Raw genomic sequence first — 4,965 nt, 5'->3', positions numbered from 1 at the left:
ATTTTATACGATATTTAACCGGAAATTGACTAAAAAAAACTGAATTTACGTTGCTATTATTGCAAAAATCATGACATAAATACATAATGATAAAAAAAGGTTAGAACTACTTACTCAATTTTTAAAGGCACAGTTTTCTGCAAAATTTCCAGTTGGTTGTGTGTTGTTTTGTGAAACTGATAAATAAAGAACAAAAAAAAAATTAAAAATATAGTCGACGAGAGTGAACAAGAAAGAGAGAAAAAAATTAAGTTGCATTTTTACTGTGTGTGAAGAAAAGAAAAAACTACAATAAAAAAAATCGAATGAAATGATCTTTAAAACATGAGGAAGTATTGTAGCACAATTCGAATTGCTAATAGCCAAAGCGAGAGAGTTTCTTTTATAAATTCCTTCATTGAATGTCCAACAGACGATTCACTCGATATTCGGATTCTAGAGCTCAATACCTTTCCAACGACCCCCTAACCGTCAAAATCGATGACACTTTTCGAAAACTTCAGCGTTTTAAAAATTTCATATGAATCTCTATGAAAAATCAAAATGTCTGTCTGTCTGTGCGCGATTTTGCGTACTCGATTCTGATCTCTTTGAAACTTTCTGTGATTAAAGTACACAAAAAACTAAGACTTTTTTGTTCCGGCACTTTTCGATTTGGCCGCCATGTTGGCCGTGGCCAGCCTCCAAAAGTAACTTTTCGACTTTTTTCCCTATGGTCACCGAAGCGCCATGACTTGACACCCCCCAGACATATGCATATCATTGGAAAGGTCTTGAAGTGAGCTATCGAATGGAGTCATTTGCGGTCCAAAAATTTCAATGTGGGGTGGCTAAATTGGCCAAAAACCAAAAATGTACCGTTCGGCCGGACACATAACGTCCATTACTTAGAAAACAAGCTCAAGGATTTTTTAGAAAATTTCACCGATTTTAGGCCCAAGTCTAAGCTATAATATGCCGCATAGCTCATATCCCAGAAAATTCTTGTTTTCAAGATATGGCCTTCGATAGTGCAAAAATGGCCAAAAATGGCCATTTTTTCAAACAATCGCTGTGGCACCTATACTTGACTTACGCAAGGCATATGCATATTCGTTGGAAAGGTCTTAAAGTAAGCTATCGAATAGTGCGATCCAATTGCGACTTAAAAATTTCAAGTTCAGGTGGCCAAATCGGTCAAAAATGGTCACTTTCTCGAAAAAGACTGTATAGGTTCTTTTTGAAAATTCATCAATTTTAGCCCCAAGTCAAAGATAAAAAAAATGTGCATACCACACACCACTGCTAAAACCTCTGTTCCTCATTATGATCCATAATTTATATCATTTTGATCCAAAAATATCCTAAAAATCCATATTTTCATTGTATTTGAAAAATATTCAAATCCATGGGTCTTGAATCTTTAACTTGGAAAATAGCACTTACAAAACTATTGATATCAAATAAAAAACCTCTATCGAGTTAGAGAACGAGTGACGAAACCAAAATTTGAAACACAAAATTTCTGATATCAATTTTGTGACGAAAATAGTTGGTAGATATATTTTCTTTGTACTGTGAATATAAACTTAATATACATTTGTAAATTCGGAACGTTGCTTCATTGCGTCAGTATGAACTCAAAGTAAAAAGGAGAAAATTTCTGCAACGTTTTGAATATACAAATGTATATTAAGTTTATATTCACAGTACAAAGAAAAAATATCTACCAACTATTTTCGTCACAAAATTGATATCAGAAATTTTGTGTTTCAAATGTAGGTTTCGTCACTCGTTCTCTAACTCGATAGAGGTTTTTTATTTGATATGTTAACACAGTAACGAAGAAATGAAAATATTTTCGAGTTGCGTCATGACACCGTCGAACGTAATGGCCGAAAAGCGTTTGAAAGCTGATGTTTTGGAACCGCAAATGCAGAAAATAACCGAATACACTTATTCTTGGTGTATTAACATCGAGCAATAAATTGATTACTTTTTTCCCCTTTTCTAGTCTGACTAATTTTCCATCGCCAAGCAAACAAAAAAAACTTAATAAAACCAGCAAGCAAAATAAAAAGATTACTATAATTTAATTACCTTTGAAAATGGGACTTTTTCATTCGATCTTTTGGGAATAAAATCGAAACGCAACTGTCAACGTACGAGCCATTACGTATGTGACTATTGCCATCGCAAAGTCATACAATCACTTTTTTGGCGTCACATTATAATGTTACTGTTTTAATGCTTAATCCTTTTCGATTATATTCGAATAGAGACGGTTTTTTATGAAGAAGAAGAAGAGAGCAAGAAATCTCAAAAGAAATCAATAGATACGCAAACATCGATGGGAAAATCGAGAATGAATGCAACGATTTACATGTGAGTCTCAAGAGAAATAAGCTGAAAACAGTTGGAAAAAAATTGCAAGTCGAAATTAGACTGAAATAAATGTAATGACAACCAGAGAGATATTCTCAACGACTTCTTCGTCAACTTTATACGATGCTCGAGTAAAGATTTTTCTTGCTTATATCGAGAGTGTTGATGTGAACGATGTGCAAATGTACATCAATTGTAGCATCTCTTTATTTGTTGAAAAAAAAAATACTATGAATTTAAAGAGCTAAAAAAGGGGCGATCATTTCTATTGAAATGAAATCTAACGGTTATATCACTTTTGTGAGCTGCAGTTATTCATTCAATCGGTTTCATTCCAACGACAAACTTGCTGAGAATCGATATGTTGACCTGAATAACCCACCGAGAATTATGGTTGGTGGCCAACTGAAAATATTCCATTGTAAACTTTGTAAAGCGCAAAATATTATGGAATACGATTTAGAAAAATATCGATTGAATAAACATAAGAAAGTTCAGATCTATGGTAACATTTTCGTTTTGATTAAAACAAAACGTCATTGCAAAATATGCAATACCATGATAGATGAAGGCTAATTTGGAAGTCACATGAAGAAAAACCATCAATGGCGCAAAGAAATATCCAATGTGAAGATGTCCATGTGTGGAATTTGCGATGTAATGACGCTCTAACGAAATATGAAAAAACATCACTAGAGACAACATCGTACCTATATACCATTCAAAATGAACTACATGAAATACAACACGTACCGGCAAAAATTCTCATGTCAGATATGCGGGCGACAAATTACCGAAGAACATCTGAAATAACTGGAAATAACATAAACTGATGCAATGCCTTTCATTCAAAACAATGAACATGATGGCTTTGGATGATGTTTTTTTTTTTTAATTTCAAGTTAGTATAAACGAGATACTTTGAATTAAACACACCTGGCGTTATGTTTTTTTGTTTTGTTCAAATTGAAAATGAATAAAGATTAAAGAAACACTCAAAGAAAATTGGTCTTTTTCTTTTAATAAAACTTGAATAATGTCATTAAAATAAGCGATTGAACAATAATTGCTCTATTTTGATTGGGCATGCGGCTTGCGATCAATACAAATAACTTTTGTTCTACGACTTTGAGTCGTATGATGAGGGGATTGATTCTAAAACTACAGTTTAATTAATTTTAAAAAATGTTTAAATGAATAAACACTTGGTGTTGATGGGAATTTTTTTAGGGGGTGATAAAACATTTTGAACCATAAGAGGTCCTCCAAATAGAGAAAATGAAGTTATCTACTCTTTCAACGTGTATATCATTTTTGCTGTTTTATTCAGGTACGACCTCAAAAAAAGAAAGCAAAAAATCATTTTTAAATTTAAAGAGAAAAAAATTTTTTGTCTCTTTCAAATTAAGTTTAATCAATGGTATGCAGGACAATGGCGAAGAAGAAATTACATCCTCCAACTTGCTGGATCAATTTAGTAAAAAAGCGGCAGAAAAAGGATTCAGGGATCAAAGTTGCAATTCATAATCAAGATTTCGAAAACAGTTGGCAAGTTAAAAAAGAAACTCGAGACGCCACCAAAAGAATTCATTGATAGCAAAAAATTGAAAAGAAAATTGGCAAGTGTGCCGAACAACGTGACACTCACAATCAACTTTTACTAAAGTAAACGGTCGTGAATTTCTCACCCGAGTGCTTGGATTTTATAAATAATGCTCAGGCTGCAGATATTCAGAGTGTTAGTGCCGTAATTTGCAAAGAAATAGAATTTATACCGCCGTACGATAAATTTTTCGATAAATGGTATAATGCCTGGGATATGGATCCAATTAGCGAAAACCATTTGAGTCAAGTCTATAAAGAATTCCCGGTCATGGCCACACAATGTAGAATTTATACCACAAACGGTTGGCGGAAGTCGAGACAGCAGAAACAACGGTTAAATTTTCTCACGAAATTAGTAAACACCGACTTTGACAGACTTTTGAAACTTAATCCGGACGGAAAGAGCGATGCTGTACAGGCCAGTGAAATTTTTGTGAGATTACATCCGCTTTTGGAAAGATTATTTCAAAATTTGGGTCACGTTTTTAATCACCTTAAAGAAGTTAGGGATGTTCTTAGAGCATACAACGCAGATCGTGTTATTGGATCGAATTTTTTGATGGAATGAGAGAGACGTTAGCATCAAAACGAAAAAAAATTAATCAAAAAAGAATAATGTGGATCCGTTATCAACAGTAACTTTAATTCTTTTTGATTGTGTGATGGTTCTAATAAAAGAATGCAGACAAAGAGAATTTTTGAAAGTTCATTTTATCTCTTCTTTTCTTTTCCTTCGTTTAATTTTGTACAATTTTTCAGACTTTCTAAAAGTAAGTTTGTGAAATGGATCGAAGAGGTAATTAAAGATCCTTTCGGAAGCAAAGGATTTTAGCAAAACAGTTTAACACTCGTGACATAGCAGCCTTGCGCTTTATATTAACCACTGAATTTACTTCCACGCCCTTTTGGTTGCCCTTTTTTATATGAATATTTATAAAATATAGTACTTACATCTCGAATTTCCTTGATTTTTACCGCCACCCTTTCCAATAACAC

This window comes from Contarinia nasturtii, unplaced genomic scaffold (genome assembly GCF_009176525.2).
Source record: "Contarinia nasturtii isolate CC-2019 unplaced genomic scaffold, AAFC_CNas_1.1 Cnas_scaffold_849, whole genome shotgun sequence".
Taxonomy (NCBI): Eukaryota; Metazoa; Arthropoda; class Insecta; order Diptera; family Cecidomyiidae; genus Contarinia; species Contarinia nasturtii.
The sequence above is the reverse complement of the archived record's forward strand: the minus strand, read 5'-3'. Positions refer to the sequence as shown.